The 21,193-nt window shown below is 43.4% G+C and overlaps 1 pseudogene; it reads right to left on the reverse strand.

Moving 5' to 3' along the window:
* Window positions 1-2,639: 2,639 nt before the first annotated feature.
* Window positions 2,640-8,598, reverse strand: LOC109453465 (diacylglycerol kinase delta; annotated as a pseudogene).
* Window positions 8,599-21,193: the final 12,595 nt, after the last annotated feature.

Here is a 21,193-nt window from a genome sequence, read left to right on the forward strand (position 1 = left end):
CGTCTTGCCTGTCTGCTGTGCAGGGAGTCCTTTGTGGAGTTTTTGTTGTTCGATTCTTTGTAAATTCCAGGGGAGCTTTACAGAGGCTCACCTCACGCCGCCATTTTTCCGGAAGTCCCGGATGCCTCTTTTTTTCTTTCTCTTACCCAATTGCTCTGTCTAGGACTTCCATTGCTATGTTGAATAACAGGGGTAAGAGTGGGCATTCTTGCCTTGTTGAACTTAAAGGAAAAAATTTCAGGTTTTTACTGCCATTGCACCTCTAAAATGAACCCCACCTGATTGTGATGTATTATATTTTTATGTATTGTTGTATTTGGCTTGCCAGTATTTTGTTGAGGATTTTTGCATCTTATTCACCTAGAGATACTTGTTTGCAATTCCCTTTTGTGTGTGTGTGTGTGTTGTCCTTGCCAGGATTTTTGTTTTGTTTTGTTTTTTTATTAAAAAAAAAAACAGGCTTGTTTTATTTCTATACAGAACAACTTGTTTACAACCCCAGATATGGACTATGTTCAGAGCAATACAGGAGGCATTTGCTTCCATGGTGGACACTGTATAAATTAAGATCATAAATATGAGGGTAAGACCCACCTGAGGACACAAAACCATTTTCTCCAAAACTCTCCAGGGTGGCTTCCTTTCTACCTGCACAGTGACGGGACAGTAAGAACCCTGTGACCCCAGGTAAACAGCGCCAGTCACACAGCAAGGGTCCTTGGCCAGCAGAGGAGTAGCCCCACGTGCAGCAACAAAGATTCACAACAAATGAGAACCTGGCCCTTCACCGACAGTTTCATGCGACATTCAGGTTTACTCATTTCACTTCTAACTTATTGGGATTAGAAAAATAGCTTTTATGTAAACAGTGTTGCTTTAATCGCTGACAGCATATTAATTTTAAACACCACGCTTGACCCAAACCTAAGCTTTCCCAAGGGGAGGGCGCTGAGGGCACCAAGTGCCCTCCTCCTTCACCCTAGTTCTAGCTTGTCCCGTCCAGGAGAGCCCCAGGTGTCCCCTGCACCGATCAACAGGGCAGGCCCTGTTCTGAAACCACTGGCACGGGTCCCCATGATCTCTACTTTGAATTTGAGTGACTTCTGGTGCTAGATTCCCTCTCCACCTTCACGGGCAGAAAAGGTGACCAGAGATGCCAGGTCTCACCTCCAATGGGGAGACTAAGGGCACTGACAGAATAGGGGGCTCCTCCCCCGCAAACCCTAACACCACCATGCCACATGCAGGCACAGGAGTGCATCATGGAACCCCGGGGTAGGGGCGGAGTCTCTGCCTGAGCCAGCAGCAGGACCACCAGTGGGAGCACCCCACACCAGAGATGGGGGCCTGGCAGGGAGCCAGTCAGGGGAGCCGGCAGGGGGCTTGCAAAGCAAGTGGTAATAAATGCTCTTCAGCTCTGAACCCCAATGGGCCTCCTACAGTGACTCTGCACCATGCTTTTGTCCTCCTGCCCGTCCCCTCACCTGGTCAGCTGCCCGACCATAGGCATTAATGCTCAGCCCTCCACTTCGGGGTGTAGGTCCCCGGCACACACAGGACCTGGTCATAGAAACCAGTTCATAGAAACCCCTTTCCAGGGTGGACGGTAGCTTTGTGAGGTGCAGCTGACTCTGGAGGGGAGAAACGGGCAGAGTCGGGGGCAGTGAGTCCAAGGTAGTTAGGAAGATGGGGCCATTGATACCTCCAGAGACCTGGAGCCTGGCAGAGCCAGACGACAAACCACCCACATTGTCAGAGGCTCTCAGGACGGCCCGACTGCCCATCCAGGGCTGCTCTGCCTAGTGGCAGCTTGTTCTCCCACAGAAATACTGAAATCGCCTTTCCCGGGGAGGCCACCAGCCAGCCGGCGCTCCTGGCCCCAGGCAGCACTCCAGCGGCTGCGGTGTCCAGGGACAGATGGGACTGTGACCCACTCCCGCACCTCGGAAGAGACCTGAGGCGCACGGGGAGGGGGCTGGTCAGCCCAAGAACGTGACTAGCTGTTCACAGGCCTAAGGAGGAATGAGGTTTTCTTTCTCTTCATGTCAAATTAAAATGAACAGAACTGAAAATGCTCCCGTGCCGCTTTCACCCCAGAAAAGGCAGACCTTTTTGAAAGAACTTATTAATAAACGGGTCATCAGCAGTGGGCAACCTCGGGCTGCTGTAAAGAAGCACCTAGTGACAGGCGGGCACAGAACTTCCCAGTGTGGGCCACCGCGTGCCCGGCCCGACCTCGCTCCTGTGAGCCCGCCCGGCAGGTGTCTGAACGTCCGGGAGATGGTGTCACACAGACAGGACCCCACAGGACAATAATGTGTGGCCAGACATGCTGCTTCTGCTGCGATGCCCAGTGCACAGGAGGCCAGATCTGGCCCAGGGTCAGCGAGAGCTGAAAGGTGGTGGCACGGTTTGCCCCACGCGATGCCAGGTTGGAAAGGTGCGTTTCCAAAGGTAGCTGTGTTGGTGTGTTCAAGACCCCAGGGTGGCCCGGACAGGTGTCTGCGTGGATTTCTGTTGCGTACAAAGGGAGTAGAACCATGAGAAGGAACACAACCTGCACTGCGTGTCTCCCCACCCCCCACCCAGCCTCAGTCGCGGGAGCAGAGGACACAGGCCCAGAGGGCGGAGGCTAGGCGTTAGCGGCAGGGTGTCCGGCTAAGGCCCCTGATGTCACACAGGATCCTTGCCATGTGGCCCACCTTGGTCACTCCAAGGTCCTTGAGGTCCCTCCACTCCAGGTACAGGAGCTCAGAGCCCGGATGCCGTGCCCTGTGAAGATGTCCTTATATACTCACAGGGACTGAGGTGCTCCCACCAGGCTGCAATCTCCTCTGTCCCCCCAGAGGTGAACCGGGGCTCCCAGGCTACTGTGAGCTTCTCTGTTCATGTTGTTTCTCTCCTTCTTAAACTTGGTCACCAGGCGGAATTTCCCGCTGAGGCTGCATTTGAAAAGATCCAACATTACATTCTCTTCATCACTGTGCCATGGGCTGGCACAGCCAGGGGGTGTCCACAGCTTCCTGAGCTGTTGGCCTGTTTCAGCAAGAGCAGCCGCGCGAGCCACTCCGGACGGATCCAACTGCCAGGCCATCTTCCCGGCCAGCAGCAGCTCCGCTGGCTGGCCAGGCTTGATGTTACTCACCATTTCCTGGAAAAAGCTGCAGTATAGCCTCACTCTGCTGTGCACTCAGTCCATGGACTTGGCGCAGGAATGAACGGCGTGGGTGAATTCCTGCTCCACGTCTCGTAGCACCCAGCTATCTCCCGGATGCTGTGGGTGCGAGTTCCTGCCGCCTGCGCAAACTGGTCTCCTTCTGGGACAGGTGTCCGGGAGCAGAGAGAAAGACGGCGAGTGATGAGTGCACACTTCTGTGTGTCTTCCCAGCACTTCAGGGTGTCCTCACATGCCCAGTCCCTCGTGAGCATCTGTGCCCGGCTTTTGTGGATAATCCGAGGGGACCCTGGCTGGATCCACAGCTCTCCTTCCCCAGGATGGAAATCTTCACTGAGTGACACAGGGCAATGCGGTGATGCTGCAGTTTAATGGCCTGAGACAGCCATCTGCATAGTGCCAAACACAGTGACCTGGACTAAGATCTCATCATCGAATGCCGGTGCTGCAAAAGTGTCATCTTCCTTGGTGCCCTCCCATGCAAGTGGGTCCCTCTGGCCTGGCTGGGGATGTTGAGGACAGCAGTTCCCTGGAGACTGGGCAGTGGGATGGGCTGCTCATCACAGCCACAGGGCGTTTTGCTCCAGGTCTTTGTAGGTTCTATGCAGCAGCCCTGGTTCCGAGAACCAGATGCCACATCATGTTCTTGGTTCCATCCGGCACTTGCTTCTCTGGGTGCTCATCAGCTTGTTGTTGAAGCCCAGGGATGTTTTTGCATCCAGGCTAAACAGCTGTTCATGACACACTCCTCTGTGTAATACCCTAGGTTTTCTAGTTCTGAGTTAAACGATCGGCCCTAATCAATAAGCCACTCTAGGCTGAACCCCAGGCAAAGAACAAGACACCCAGCCCAAACATTCGTGAACAAGATCTTGTGTTCAGCGTTGGCAGGCCAACCCAGTTTCCTGACGGGGGAGGAAAAGAGGCACAACTGCCCAGTGACAAACTTCCTTTGCTTATCAGCTTTTCATATGGGGATTTGGACACTTCGCAGAGGCTTCTGCACTTGGCACCCCACAGCTGTCGCTGTGGCACGTTCTGTTGTCCAACTTCAGGTCTGTGGAGACAGAGCACCAGAAAGCAATTTCCAGGCTCTTGGCCTCACATAGAAAGGTGCTGGCTCAGGTCGTAGGTGGTCATCAGCTGTGACTAGTTGGCCATCGGCTGTTACTGGTTAGCCATTAGCCACTGATATAACTGCTGTGGCAAAGCTAGCAAGGTGTGTGGCGTGGTAGTGTGGCGTCCTGCCGTGGCGTGACGTGGCAGAGTATGGATTACGGATTGCAGAGAGGCGGATTGCAGCTAGCAAGTGAGGAAGTGAGGTTGGTTGGCAGAGACAAGTGGACAGCAGGTTGTGGATCCTGTGGCTCCTGCCTCCTTTTATCCAACCCAGCCGCCAGAGAGAATATAGTGGTGTGACTCCCCGACCTATGGCTCCGTGGGTGTTCCTTTTTGGCCTCACCATATTCTGTATTCCTATGTGGGGAGTGGGACCAGAGACCCCACATGACATCCCACATGACACATGGTACAGCGAGCAGGGTATGGTGCCGGCCAAAACTCTCCGAAGGATGGTGGAGCAGTTTGTGCATGTGAAAGCTCAGCTTCGGGAGGCCCGTGAGGAGCGGCACTGGGAATGGGAGGTGCCGTCTGCCTGGGAGACTCAAGCCTCCAGATGGCACACCTCCCTCCTGGCCATGGAAGGCATTGCCTTCCTTTTGGTGATCTGCTGCTGCTGTAGGCTCTGAGGATTATGGACATCTTACACCGAGGCCACCACCCACTCAGACACCTGGCACGGTGAGCAAGATTCTGACCAGGTAGGAATGGCGTCTGACTCTGGGCAGGAGAACAGATGGCCCCCACACAGTGTGAGGTACCCGGTGGCCACTGTTCTCAGGAGTTGGACTCCTGAGGAAGGGTGGGAGGACATGGATGGCTGTCCAGCCAGTGTGGAAAGGGCCCTGCAGGCTCTGGCTGAGCGGTTGCTGGAGGAGGCGAAGGCTACAGCCGGCCGTGTGGGCTGGATGCTCCTCACGGCTTTGAGTCTCGACAGGGAAGATGCGCTTAATGAAATGGCTCAAGTGCCGGACCAGGTGTCCTGATTGGAGGCGCTGGGCAGCTTGGGTCTGCCTGTTAGAAGAGGGGCCCCAAGGTGGAGACTCTGAGTCAGAGGCGGAGGAAGCTCCCAACCCCCAAGCCTGGCCAATCTTGAAGCAAAAGGTAAACTGTGAGCAACCTTTGGGCCCCGGGGGCGTTGCTGCTGGCAACCCAGCTGTGACTGAGTTCACGACCTACACCCCATACACTCCCACTGACTTGCAGGAGTTGGGGAGGCAGTGCCTACAGCACCTTACAGAGCCGGTCTCGGCTTGGCAACTATGTTTATGGGATGAGGGAGCAGACAGCATTCTCTGATCCCCAGGCGAGATGGAAAAGCTAGCCTTCATGACAGTGCATCCGGCCCTATAACAAAGGTTACAGAATTGCCATAGGTTGGCCCATGACCAGGGCAACCACACTCTAATGGAGTGGCTCACTGATGCGGTACGCACCGTATGGGGACAGGCTGGCGAGCTGCCAGACACTGTGAGTCAATGGCAGTCATATATGGAACTTACTCAAATCATCTGTGAAATGGGTGTGAGACATGCTATTTGCAACCCTAATATGCGGACACCGGATGACGAGCTTTTTACAGCGAGCATGAGAGATCTGGTTTTGGATACTGCACCTGGGAGTGCTTTTGGATCCTTGGTTGCCATTCTTACACCTTATGTGGGGTGGCAGATCCATGAAGTTACAATTGCCATGGCCACGCTAGGGGATGTTGAAAGCCAGCGGTAAAGGAAGTTAAGACAGGAGGTCTGAGCAGTTAAGTCCTGGAAGCCCAAATCAAAAGTAAAGGGGCAAGGTCACGGGCCACAGAGAGTAACACTCACACAGATGTGGTGTGATCTCATGGCAACAGGAGTCGATCGGGAAAACATAGACTAACAACCCAATGCACTCTTGTTGGAACTTTGGAAACAGTTGCGTCCAGAACAGCATTCTGGTGAAACCTAAAGGAGAAGTCTGGGAAAGTGCGACCCGTGTCCCTCTAAGACTTCATGTGGCCACTTGAGGCCGACTCTTTTCAGCTTGATTAGGGGTAGGGCCAAGGTACCTGGTCAGAAGGGATGAGCAGGGACCGGAGGCCCCACGTGGAACTGTCCATACATTGGTCCCCTTCCGATGTGCAGAAGGTTTTGGCCCTAGTTGACACTGGCGCCGACTGCAGTCTTGTTTATGGGAACCCAGAACTGTTCCCCAGACCAACAATCTGCATTGATGGCTACGGGGGAAAAACTGTGATGGTAAAAGCTGTTTCCTTACCACTGGATATAGGAAGGCTTCCCCCTCATACCTACAAGGTTTATGTCCCCCCCGTTCCTGAGTATATTCTAGGGGTGAACGTGCTACATGGCCTCATTTTACAGACGTCGGTGGGAGAATTCCATCTCCGGATCCGGGTCGTGAAAGCGATGACACGTGGGCATGCTCACCACCCTCCTCAAGTGTTGCCACAGCCCTGGCGCGTGGTTACAGTGCGACAGTACCGCCTGCCAGGAGGGCAGGAGGAGATTGGTCGTACAATATTGGAATTGGAGAAGGCACATATTGTAAGGCCTACGCACAGTCCCTTTAATTCCCCAGTATGACCTGTCAAGAAGCCTGATGGGACCTGGCGAATGACTGTGGACTATAGGGAATTAAATAAGGTGACGCCACCCTTGCACGCTGCAGTACCTTCAATTCACAATTTGATGAATCGTCTGACTATCTGCCTGGGAACGAATCACTATGTAGTGGACTTGACCAATGCTTTTTCTACCTCCTTGGCACTAGTGGACGGTGGGGTTGACAGAGAGGACGAGGCCTGGGGCTCATCATCCAAAGTCCTGAGGAAAGAATCCAGCTTCTCTTTCAGGACAGCACTGGTCGGGAAACAAATGGCAGGGAATTGGAGTGCCTCTGTGCCCTGACACCCTCCACTTAGGTGCCCAGGGAACAGACCTTCTTGGCCATGACATCTGACTCCCCAAGCTCTGTCATGTCCTTGTAGTCCGTCCTCATTTCAGCCATGAAGTCCTCCACCATCATGCGGAGCACTTTCACCAATGAGATCACCCCTGAGCGCTTGTCGGAAGTCAGGATTTGAGGAAGATGGGCTGCGACAGAGTCTTCATGGCAGGGAAATTGCTATACCTCGGAACCCTTGCTCAAGTCCTCAGTGAGGATGGTGCAAGAGAACGCCTGCCGAGGGAGTTTGGGCTTATAGACGATGATGCTCCACCTGTCCAGCATCTTGGTTCTGGCTCTTTCCAGCCTCTCCAGGATCTGCAGGAGCTGGGTGTCAATGTCACAGGCTGAGCCCCAGCCTCCCATGGGAGCCAGGTTGTTCCCTGGGCCAAGGGGCGACACTCCCAGCTGACACTGTTTGTGAAGAGACTGAGGGTGTCGATTCCAGGCCCAGCCAACACTGCCATCACCACCACAGAGCAGAATCTGGAATGTGTGAAGCTGCTAGAACAAGTGTCAGCTGAGGGGCAGGTCCTTGGGTGGGATCAAAGGCCTGGGCAGGGCTCTGTAGCTGTTGGAACCTTCTGAAGACTTTCACGCCCTGGTTGTCACCACTTTTTGAATTGACAAAGACCAACTAGGGTCTTGTGCAGAGTGGAGGACATGTGGCCTTCCAGAAGCCATCGGAATCTAAGCTGTTGAGGCCAGTGCTGCAGGTGCAGCCCGCTGCCCCCAGGCTTGTCATACATGGTGCACTATGCGCTTACCAGCAGGCTTCCTTCCAGCCACTAGTGAGGCATAGCGATCCGGTCCTCTGCCTTGATGCTGTCCTTCCGGACCGAGGCCAGTGTGGTCTACCTGCAGTTACTGGTTGTGCGCACAGCGCACCGCTTGTGGGCATTAACTTGCACGCTGCACAGGACAGTCCGTGGGACGTGACCCCAGACAGAGCCTCCCGACACACGTTGCAGTAGGCTGCCTCCTGTGGGAACCAGCTATCCATGGCGCATCCCTGGGAAGGGGTCCGTGCTGCACTGGGTGGGCACAAAATGCTCCCTGTTCTGGATGGTTGTCCGAGCTGCAATCCAATCTTCCATTCCTCTTCTGTTATCAGACATAAGATGAGTTTCCTACACGAGCGTAGGAATTGCGGTGGACATGTTTGGTGCTGGATCAGCCAGGATGGTATCTCATCAGGTCAGTTGCACCTCATCAAATATGATGAACCTTGCAGTCTCTGCATTGTGTAGCGTTAGTCATCAAAGCTTGAAGTATCTTCTCTTGGATCATTGGAATGAATTGTTTTGTTTGGTCAGCATCCCCTCTTTGATGATGGTCTTCTGGCGGATCTGGCCTGACGTGGACACCTATGGATAAGCTTCTATCAGGAGCCAGGGAGCTGGACTCGGCCTGGGCGCCCTGTCTGCGAACTCCTCTGAGGAGGGGGCGGAGGTCGCTGTGGTAGACACCGCAGAGAGGCGGCCGCTACCGCCGCCACGACCACCACCACCACTGTGCTGCTGGGCCAGCAGCCCTTGTCAAGTTTTGGTATTAGGGTAATGTTGGCCTCAAAAAATGAATTAGTAAGTATAGCCTCTTCTTCAACTTTTTAGAAGAGTTTGAGCAGGATAGGTATTAACTCATTTTACAATGTTTGGCAGAATTCACTAGAGAAGCTATCTGGTCTTGGACTTTTACTGTTTTGGGAGATTTTGATGACTTTCAATTTCTTTACTGTTGATAGGCCTACTTAGATTTTCCAATTATTCATGATTAAGTCTAGGAAGGTTATATATTTGTAACAATTTGTCCATTTCTTCTAGGTTAGTGAATTCGGTGGCATATAGCCTTTCATAGTATTCTTGTCTGGTCCTTTGTATTTCTGTGATGTTCATTTCTGATTTTGTTCATTTGCGGTGTTTTTCTTTTTTTTTCCTTAGTGAGTATAACTAGAGGTTTGTCAATTTTATTAATCTTTTCAAAGAATCAGTTCTTTGTTGCATTAATTTTTTCTCTTGTCTTTTTGTTCTCTATTTTGTTTAATTATACTCTGATTTTTACTGTTTCCTCCCTTCTACTGACTTTGGGCTTTACTTTTTTTTTTCCCCCTAGTTCTTCAAGGTGAAATGTTAGGTTGTTTATTTGAGATTTTTCTGGAGGTAGGCCTGTAATGCTATACACTTTCCTCTTACTATTGTTTTTGCTGCATCCCCCAAATTTTGATGTATCATATTGTTATTTTCATTTGTCTCTATCTTCTTTGCAACGTTTTAAATTAAAAACTATTTTTTTTTTTTTTTTTTTTTTAGTTTCAGGTGTACAAAACAACGTTTACACCCCTCACAAAGTGATAACCCAAACAAGTCTACTACCCATCTGATATTGTACAGTTATTACAATACCATTAACTATATTCCCTATACTATACTTTACATCCCATCATCCCATGACTATACACAAACACACACAAATATATACAAATATATATATATATATATATATATATATATATATATATATATATATATATATATATAATGTTTCAGGTGTACAGCACAGTGGTTAGGCATTTATATAATCTATGAAGTGATCCCTCCATTAGACTACCACCCACTGACACTCTAAATAGTCTTTACAATATTATTGACTATACTGCCCATACTGTATTTCACATCCCCATGACTATTTTGTGACTACCTATTTGTGTTTCCTAATCCCTTTACTTTTCTCACTCAGCCCCCCAACCCCACTCCTATCTAGCAACCATCAGTTTGTTCTCTGTATCTGTGTCTATTTCTGTTTTGTTTGTTCATTTAATCTGTTCTTTAGATTCCACATATAAGTGAGATGGTATTTATTTTAGTCTGCCTTATTTCACTTAGCATAATATCCTCTAAGTCCATCTATGTTGTTGCAAATGGTAAGATTTCATTCTTTTTTATGGCAGAGTTACACTCCATTGTATAAATGTACCACAATTTCTTTATCCAATCATCCATTGATGGGCATTTTGGTTGTTTCCATATTTTGGCTATTGTGAATGGTGCTGCAGTAAACATAGGGGTGCATATATTTTTTCAAATTAGTGTTTTGGTTTTATTTTGATAATTAACTAGGAGTGGAATTGCTGGGTCATAAGGTAGTTCTAGTTTTAATTTTTTGAAGAATGTCCATACTGTTTTCCATAGTGGCTGTACCAATGTGTAATCCCACCAACATTGAAACAGGGTTCCCTTTTCTCTACATCCTTGCCAACACTTGTTTTTACTGATTTATTGATGAGAGCCATTCCCACACGGGTGAGGTGGTATCTCTTTGTGGTTTTCATTTGCATTTCTCTGATGATTAGTGATTTTGAGCATCTTTTCATATGTCTGGCCACCTGTGTCCTCTTTGAAGAAATATCTATTCAAGTCCTCTACCCACTTTTTAAATTGGATTGTTTGTTTTTTTGGTGTTGAGTTGTAAGATTTTTTTAAAAATAAATTTTGGATATTAACCCCTTGTCAGATGTACCATTGGCAAATATCTTCCGTTCAGTAGGATGTCTTTTTGTTTTGTTGATGGTTTCCTTTGTTATGAAAAGACCATTTTAGTTTAATGTGGTCCCATTTTATTTTTTCTTTTGTTTCCTTTGACCAAGTAGATACATCAGTAAAAATAATACTAAGGGTAATGTCTGAAAGTTTACTTCCTATATTTTCTTCTAGGAGTTTTATGGTTTCAGGTCTTACCTTTAAGTCTTTAATCCATTTTCAGTTTATTCTTATATATGGCATAAGTAGGTGGTCCAGTTTCATTTTTTTGCATGTATCTGTCCAGTTTTCCCAGCACTATTTATTAAATAGACTGTCTTTACCCAATTTAAATTCTTGCTTCTTTTGTCATAGATTAAATGACCATATATGCATGGATTTATTTCTGGGCTCTCTATTCTGTTTCATTGATCTATGTGTCTTTTTTATGCCAATATCATGCTGTTTTCATTACTATAGCCTTGTAGCATAATTTGATATCAGGTAGCATGATACCTCCAGCCTTGTTCTTCTTTCTCAAGATTGCCATGACTATTGGGGGTCTTTTATGGTTTCATATAAATTATAGGTTTATTTATTCTAGTTCTCTGAAAAATGCCATTGGTATTTCAATAGGGATTGCTTTGAATCTATAGATTGCTTTGGGTAGTATTGACATTTTAACTATATAAATTCTTCCTATCCATGAGCATGTTATATGTTTCTATTTATTTATATCTTATTTAATTTCTGTCTTCAATGTCATATAATTTTCTGAGTATAGGTCTTTTACTTCCTTGGTTAAATTTATTTCTAAGTATTTTAATTTTTTTGTTGTAATTATAAATGTGATTGTTTTCTTAATTTCTCTTTCTGATAGATTGTTATTTGTGTATAAAATGCAACCAATTTCTGAACATAAATGTTGTATCCTGTTACTTTACTAAATTCATTTATCAGTTCTAGTAGTTGTTTGGTGGAATCTTTGGGGTTCTCTCTGTATAGTATCATGTCATCTGTCAATAATAACAATTTTACTTCTTCCTTTTCCATTTGGATGACTTTTATTTCTTTTTCTTCTCTGATTGCCGTGGCTAGCGCTTCCAGTACTATGCTGAGTAAAAGTGGTGAAAGTGGGCAAACTTGCCTTGCCTGGGATGCAGTAGGCATAGCGTTTACCTAACCTGCTATCTTGAACCATCTCTTTATGTGTCTTTTGATCTCTTATTCCCTTTTTCACCTAGTCATTGTTTAGTAGCATGTTGTTTAATCTCCACATATTGTGTTTTTTCCCATGCTTTCTTTTTGCAGTTGATTTCCAATTTCAAAGCATTGTGGTCAGAGAATATGCTTGGTCTGATCTCAATTTTCTTAAATTAATTGAGGCTAGTTTTGTGTCCCAATAAATGATCTATCCTTTAGAATGTTCCGTGTGCACTAGAGAAGAATGCATAGTCTGGTGTTCTGGAATGAAAAGCTCTATAAATGTCACTTATGTCCATTTGGTCTAATATGTCATTTAAGGCCAATACTGCCTTATTGACTTTTTGTTTGGATAATCTATCCATAACTGTCAATGGGGTATTTAGGTCCCCTACTATAATTATGTTTTTGTCAGTCTCTCCCTATATTTCTACTAGTAGTTGCTTTATATATTTTGGTGCTTCCTGATTGGGTATGTACTATATATTGATAACTGTTATGTCTTCTTGATGTAGTGTCCCCTTTATCATTATGTAATGTCAATATTTGTTTCTTGCTACTTTTTAATTTTGAAATCTATTTTGTCTGATATAAGTATTGTTACACCTGTTTTTCTCTGGATGTTATTTGCTTGAAGTATCATTTTTCACCCCTTCACTTTAAGTCTACATTTGTCTTTGCAGCTGAGAAGTGTCTCCTGAAGGCAGCATATAGTTGGGTTTTATTTTTTAATCAATCCCACTAGTCTGTGCCTTTTAATTGGTGAATTCAGTCCATTTGCATTTAGGGTGATTATTGCCACAGGAGGATTTCCTACAGCCATTTCATCTTTTCTGGTATCTCTATGTCTCCATTTTTTCTTTTCCCTTTGTGTTTCTGTCTGTTATTTTTAGTTTTGTGGTATTCTATGACTTTCTTCCTATGTTTTCTTTCTTTTTAATGTTATGTGTCTCTGTTCTAGATTTTTGTTTTGTGGTTAGCATTAGGTTTGTGAAATTTTAAAATTCGTATGTACAATAGTCCTTTTTCTTCTGATTGCATCTTATCTCCATTCACCTGTGCAAGTGCAGACCTTTCCGCTCTCCCTTTTTATGTTTTTGTTGTCACAAATTATCCCATTTTATGCTGTGAATTCATTTCCAAAATTGCAGTAGCTATTGTCTTTTTTCTTTAAATGGCTTTACCTCCTTTTACCTTTGTGTTATATTTAACTGTTTAATATCCTATTCCTGAACAAGACTTATGATTTCTTCTTTCTGTCTGTTAGTTATCTTATTCACAGTGTTTTAAAATAATCTTTATGTCTTTGTTTCACATAGAAAAACACCCTTCATGTCTTGTGGTGGTGAATTCTCTCAGCATCTGTATGTCCTGAGAAGCCTTTATTTATCCTTCATATCTAAAAGATAACATTACTGGATATGTTATTCTTGACTGGTGGTTTCTCCCTTTGAATGGTTTGAATATTTGATTCCACTCTTTCCTAGTTTTGGTGCTTCTGCTGAATAATTTGATGATAATCTAATAAGGTTTCCTTTGTAGGTTATTGTGTGCCTTTCCCTGGCTTCCTTGAGAATTTTCTCTTTGTCATTAATTTTTGACAGCTTTAATATAAAGGGCTTTGGAGAAGGTCTTTTTGGATTGAGATAATTAGGTGTTCTGTTAGCTTCTTGGGCTCGAGGATCCAGTTTTTCCCTAGTTTTGAGAAGTTTTTGTTGATTATTTGTTTGAATAGGCTCTCTGTTCCTTTCTCCCTCTCTTCTTCTCTAGTATATCCAATATTCTTATATTGTTCTTACTAATGGACTCAGATTGTTCTTGTATGGTTCTTTAATACTTTTTTACTCTTAATTCTCTCTCTTCTTCCACCTGAGTTATTTCTAGATTTCTATGCTTAAAGTCTAATTATTTTTTCTATCTGATCTGCTCTATCTCCTTACCTCTGTAGTTCATTCTTCATCTCTTTTATTGAGTTTTTCAGCTCCAGAATTTCTTTTTGGTTCTTTGTAGTTTAAATCTCTTTGGTGCAGTACTTCTTTTGTTTGTTGATTTTATTCTTGAGCTTTTTCAGCTTCTTTTTGAGCTTTCTTATATCTCATTAAGTTTTTTAAGAACTGCAATCTTGAATTCTCTGACATTTAAATCAGTCTTACATGTCTTTAAGTTTACTTTCTAAAAATTTTTCATTTTCTTTCTGTGCTCCCTCATTTTGCTTGATGGATTATTTATCTGCCTGGGCATTTGTGGGAATAAAATTATTTTTAAAAGTATTTGACTCTTCACTATTTAGCAGATTGATAAGTAGAAGTCTTTCTTTTGTTTTCTGGTTGGTGGTGATGAAGTGCAAGTTTTTATTTTCTCTTACTTGCTGTGGGGACAGAACCCCAGAGAGCAGTTTCCAAGCTCTCGGACTCATATAGAAAGGCACTGGCTCACATAGTAAATGGTCATCATCTGTGACTAGTTGGCCATCGACTGTTACTGGTTAGCCATTAACCATTGATATAACTGTTGCGGCTAAGCTAGCAAGGTAGTGTGGTGGTGTAGTTGTGGTATGGTGGAGTGTGGATTACTAATTGCAGAGAGGAGAATTGCAGCTAGCAAGTGAGGTTGGTTGGCAGAGAGAAGTGGACAGTGGGTTATGGATTGTGTGACTCCTGCCTCCTGTGTCTCCAACCCAGCCATCAGAGAGACTATAATGACATGACTCCCCTATCTATGGCTCTGTGGGTGTTCCATTTTGGCCTCACCATATCCTGTGTTCTTATGTGGGGAGCGGGACTAGAGACTCCGCCTGACACCCCATGTAACACTTGCACTACTGATTCTCCCAGGATCTCTGTGGGGTGGTATCATCTGGACCATATTCCCCAAGGATGTGGGCATCCCCTTTATGACCAAATCAACTTGGTCTAGGGCATCACCTCTGCAGTGGGTTGTGGCTGGCTCTGGGTTTTCTGGCCTGTGTGTTCCCAGCACAGCCTTCTAGTAGCCAGAAGCTGCTGGCAGAACCACTCTGAGTTAATCCAGCTATTTCAAACAGGCTCCGCTGCCATGGGTAGGGGAGGGGTGATGGGGATTAGGTTTGCATGTCTGCAGCTCTGTTCTTTCTAGTGGGTTTCGCCAGAATAAGTATAAACCACTCAGGCTGGGAATTTTTTAAAGCTCTTTTGTGATCTGCGGAGTGAGGATTTTACTGATGAATGGGCCACAGGAGGATGGGGTGGGTGGGTTCCCATGTCTGTGGAATCCTTCATCCTGTGATGGTGGGTTGTGGAACACTGCTACTCGTTGCACTGCTTCTCTCGCCCTGACCTTAGGCTCAGCCAGTGTGGAAGCCACCCAGGCCCAATTGCTGTCACTGCTATTCCAGTTTGCCCAGTGATGGTTGCACCCTCACCCTTTACTGCTGTTGCATCTGCTGGAGCCCTTGTAAGTGTCAAGACTGCAGCTGCAGCTATTGTCTCTCTCTTTCCCCATCCAACCCCTCTCACCTTCCCTTTTCACTTCTATAGGCCCACCTTCAGATGTCTCAACTGTGCAGATCTTTCAGATGTGTTTGTGTGTTGAACAGGGAATAACTATTAAATTATAGCTATCCATCTTATTGTAACTTTAAGAGTAGAGACCTGGAGGTCCACTCACATCACCATGTTGCTTACATCATCTCTCCTGTATCAGCAGTTAGTTGAAATTTTTTCCTCGAGGAGAATGCAAAATTTATATCCAGGCACACAGTATATAATTTACAGGTATTTGAATTTGTGTTCTAGTTAAGGTATAGCAATATATGCATTATTTCATTTTGAAATATGAATCCACCATTCTCAATGTTAAGTAACCACATACAGAGATAAGCTCAAAATAGACCCCGGAAATTCTGTAGTTCAGCATGAGCAAAGTCAGTAGTACCTTTTACAGAAATAGCCTTTAACAACACTTATTTTTGCCTGGCCAGAACATGCATCTTAAACTTGTCACGTTGTATTTTACATGTTTGTTTCAGTGCCGGTGACTCTCATTTGACTGTAAGTTCCTTGAAAACAGGTAGTTTTGTTTACCTTTTTGTTTCTTAGTACTAAACATGACATACAGAGCTGACATATGTGTACTGTAGGACTTAGATATTTTTTAGAGTTAATACTCCATATCATTTGAAACATGTCAAATTTTAGTAGCCACATTATAGCTGATTAAAAAATATTTTTGGCCACTGTAAATAAAACTCCAATGAACACTGGAGCACATATACTTATACAGATAAATGTTTTCAGATTTTTTGTTTAGATACCAAGGACAGGGATTTCTGGGTCATATGGTAATTCTGTTCTTAATTTTTTGAGGAACCTCCACACTGCCTTCCATAGCGGCTGCTCCAGTCTGCATTCCCACCAACAGTGTATGAGGGTTCTTTTTTCTCCACAGCCTCTCCAACACTTGTTTCTATTTGTCTTGTTGATGATAGCCATTGCAACTGGTGTGAGGTGATATCTCATTGTGGTTTTTATTTGCATTTCTCTGATGATTAGTGATATTGAGCATTTTTTCATATGTCTATTTGACATTTGTATGTCCTCGTTGGAGAAATGTCTGTTAAGGTCCTCTGCCCATTTTTTAATTGGATTATTTGTTTTATTTGCTGTTGACTTGTATGAGTTCTTTATATATTTTGGATATTAGGTCAAGACATGGAAACAACTAAACTGTCCTTTGATAAATGATTGGGTAAAGAAAATGTGGTATATATACACAATGGAATACTATTCTGCCATAAGAAAACATGACAACATTGATGGATCTTGAGATTATTAGGCTAAGCAAAATAAGTAAGACAGAAAAAGTCAAGAACCATATGATTTCACTGATATGTGGTATATAAAACTGAAAACGACAAAAGAACAAGACAAACAAATGAAGAAACAAAAACTCATAGACACAGATAATAGTTTAGTGGTTACCAGAGGGTAAGAGAGGTGGTAGATGAGATCAAGTATATGGTGATGGAAGGAGAACTGACTCTGGGTAGTGAACACATAATGTGATATAGATGATGTAATACAGAATTGTGCACCTGAAATCTATGTAACTTTACTAAAAATTGTCACCCCAATAAACTTTTAAAAACATATTTTTATAATAAAATTTTAAATATATTCATAATACTATTTGTGAAATCTGTCCATGAGCCAAGCAATTTATGATTGGCTCTAATTTCTCCAGAATCTCAGCCTCATATTGCACACCCAGGAATTCTTGCAAAGTGAAAGAATCTAAATTACACATTCTTTTCAATGGTCAAAACATTTTTTAAAAATTTTAATTACAGTTGACATACAATAATATATAGTTTCAGGTGTACACATAGTGATTAGACACTTATAAAACTTATGAGGTGATCACCCTGATGAATAAAGTACCTATCTGACATCATACATAGTTATTAGTGTATTATTGACTATATTCCTTATGCTATACCCTACATCCCCAAGACTATTTTGTAACTACCAAATTGTATTTCTTTAATCCCTTTCCCTTTTCACCTGTCCCCTCAACTCACCTCCCAACTGGCAACCCTCAAAATATTGTCTGTATCTATGAGTCTCTTCTACTTTGCTTGTTCATTTATCTTATTCTTTGGATTCCACATATAAGTGGAATCATATAACATTTGTCTTTCTCTGTCTGACTTACACCACTTAGCATAATACCCTCTAGGTCCATTCATGTTGTTGCAGATGGGAATATTTCATTCTTTTTGATGACTGGGTAATATTCTGTTGTATATATGTACCACCTCTTCTTTATCCACTCATCCATTGATGGACACCCATGTCACCTCCATATCTTCACTGTTGTTAATAATGCTACAATGAACATATAAATGCACATGTTCTTCTGAAGTAGTGTTTTGGGTTTCTTCATATAAATTCCCAGAAGTGGGATTACTGGGTCCTTCTTTGTCTCTTCTTGTAGCTTTTGTTTTAAAGTCTATTTTGTCTATAAGTATTGCTAACCCAGATTTTTGTTTTGCTTTGTTTTCATTTTCATGAAATACCTTTTTCCATCCTTTACTTTCAGTTTGTGTGTGTCTTTCAAATTGAGTCTTTTGTTGGGAGTATACGTAAGGGTTTTGTTTTCTTATCCATTTAGTCACCCTATCTTTGGATTTACACTTATAGTAATTGTTGATAGATATGTAGTTAGTGTCATTTTATTATTCATATTTTTTATTTTTGTCTTAAAGAAACCCCTCTAACATTCCTTGTAATGTTGGATTGGTGGTGATGAACTCCTTTAGTTTTGTTTTTTTTTTGGTCTGGGAAGCTGTTTATATCTCTTGATTCCAAATGATAGTTTTTCTATGTAGAGTAATCTTGGTTGTAAATTCTAACTTCCCATCACTTTGAATATTTCATGCCAATTCCTTCGGCCTGCAAATTTTCTCTTGAGAAATCAGCTGACAGTCTTATGGGAGCTCCCTTATAGGTAACTAATTGCTTTTCTCTTGATGCTTCTAAGATTCTCTCTTTGTCTATACACTTTGGCATTATATTTTATTTTTTAAAAGATTTTTATTAAAAACATATAGCTACATACAACATTATATCAGTTTAAGGTGTATATCATAGTTGTTGAAAATTTATATACCTAAAAAAGTGATCACCCGAAGTCCAGCAACAATCGTACCACACTATCACAATATTACTGTCTAGATATCCTATGCTGTATATTACATCCCCATGACTTATTTGTTTTATACCTGGAAATTTGGACTTATTATTCCCCTTCAGTTCACCCCCCTTTTTTAATTTTTCAATTACAGTTAATATTCAATATTATTTTGTATTAATTTCAGGTGTACAGCATAGTACTTAGACATTTGTGTAATTTAAGAAGTGATCCCTCATAAGATTAGTCTCATACTCACATGGAGCTATACATAGCTATCACCATATTATTGACTGTATTTCCTGTGCTTTACTTCACATCTCCATGACTATTTTGTAACTACCAATTTGTGCTTCTTAATCACTTCACCTTTTTCAATCTGTCCCTCTATCCCCCTCCCATATATGACCAGAATAAATCTAGTACCCATCTGATACCATACGTAGTTATTATAATATTATTGATTATATTCCTTGTGCTATACCCTACATGCCCATGACTACTTTGCAACAACCAATTTGTACTTCTTAATCCCTTCCCATTTTTTATCCACCCCTTCAAATTCCCTCCCATCTGGCAACCATCAACATGTTCTCTGTATGTATGAGTGTGCTTCTGTTTTGTTTCTTTGTTCTTTGTATTCCACATATAAGTGAAATCACATTGCATTTTTCTCTGACATACTCCACACAACACAATACCCTCCAGATCCATCCATGCCACTGCAGATATCAAGAACCCATTCCCTTCTTTGGCTGAGCAATATTCCATTGTATATGTGTATCACATCTTCTTTATCCACTCATCCATCAGTGGACACACAGACTTCTTCCACATCTTGGCCATTGTAAACAATGTTGCAATGAACATATGGATGTACTCATTCCCTCAAAGTAGCATTTTGGGTTTCTTTAGATAAAAACCCAAAAGTGGAATTACTGAGTCCTTCTTTGTCTCTTTGTTTTAGTCTATGCATTTTAACTGGTATAAGTATTGCTACCACAGCTTTTTTTTTTTTTCTGTTTCCATTTTTATGAAATATCTTTTTCCATCCTTTTATATTCTATCTGTGTGTATCTTTCAATATGAAGTGAGTCTCTTATAGGCAGCATATGTAAAGGTCTTAGTTTCTTATACATTCAACCCTCCTATGTCTTTTGAGTGTAGCATTTAATCAATTTACATTGAAAGTAATTATTGATAGATATGTAGTTATTGCCTTTTTATTATTCATATTATTTATTTACTTATTTATTTAGTCTTTAAAAAGTGCCTCTAACATTCCTTGTGTTACTGGTTTGGGGGTGATGAACTCCTTTAGCTTTGCTTATTTGTTTGCTTTGTCTGTGAAGCTCTTTATCTGTGCTTCAATTCTAAACAATAGCTTTGCTGGGTAGAGTAATCTTGGTTGTAGATTCTTGCTTTTCATCACTTTGAATATTTTGTGCCAATCCCTTCTGGCCTGCAAAATTTCTGTAGAGAAATCAGTTGTAAATCTCATGAGAGCTCCCTTATAAGTTCCTAGTTGCCTTTCTCTTGCTGCTTTTCAGATTCTCTCTTTGTCTTTAAACTTTGCCATTTTAATTATGATATGTCTTGGTGTGGGCCTCTTTAGGTTCATCTTGTTTGGGACTCTCTGTGCTTTTGGGCTTGTATGTCTATTTCCTTCACCATATTAGAAAAGTTTTCAGTCATTATTTCTTCAAATAGTCCTCAATCCCTTCCTTTCTCTCTTCTCCTTTTGGTATACTTATGATGTGAATGTTGATATACAAGTGGAGTTCACCAGCCACGTCCACAACCTATGGGTTGCTGTGCGAAGTCTTTACCCCACAGAGCAAGATTTTCCCAGTGGGTTCTACTGCCTGTTGAGACTACCCTTTGTGTGTGTCACTTGTGGGTTTAATTTGTTGTGCTCTGCTGTGGTCTGAAGCCAACCTTTAAATACATTGGTTCTGGGGCCTCTTGGGAAGTGCTCCAGTGCAGTCCCAGGTCAGTCATGGCCTGTGACCACCCAGGGAGTACCTGGTAGGAGGTACAAAGTGATCCACAGTTGGTCACTTTGGATTTTCTTTAGTTTTTTCTGTGCCTGTGCTGTACCTGGAGGCACACAGGGGAGGCCTTGTTGAGAATTGATATTGTCACCAATATCGTGTCTGGAGGTAGCCCGCTGCCACTGCCAGCTCTCATAAGGTTCAGCTGATGATAATGCCTTGTGTAGTACAGAGTTTGGGGTGGTGGGGTATCAGTGAATCACCTGGGTGGAGTGATTGGAGCTCACCAGACCAATCAGATACAGATTTGCCATGGTCATGTGGGAGGGCTCAACGCAGGAAAGATGGCACCTGCCTGCCAGCTATAGGGCAGGAAAACCCCAGACATGGAAATTGACAACTGCCAGTATCTTCCAGCCCTTGCTTCATCACCACACACTTCAGTCTATCCTGTGTGTCTCTGACACTCCCCCAAGTCACTGTCCCTCTGCCAAGCCCAGGATCAGTGCCTATGAGTGTGTGGGTCATTTAACAGGATGTCTTAGTTTCCTGCAGCCTTCCATCCCATCCAGATG

The sequence above is a fragment of the Rhinolophus sinicus genome, linkage group LG11, assembly GCF_036562045.2.
Source record: "Rhinolophus sinicus isolate RSC01 linkage group LG11, ASM3656204v1, whole genome shotgun sequence".
Lineage (NCBI taxonomy): Eukaryota > Metazoa > Chordata > Mammalia > Chiroptera > Rhinolophidae > Rhinolophus > Rhinolophus sinicus.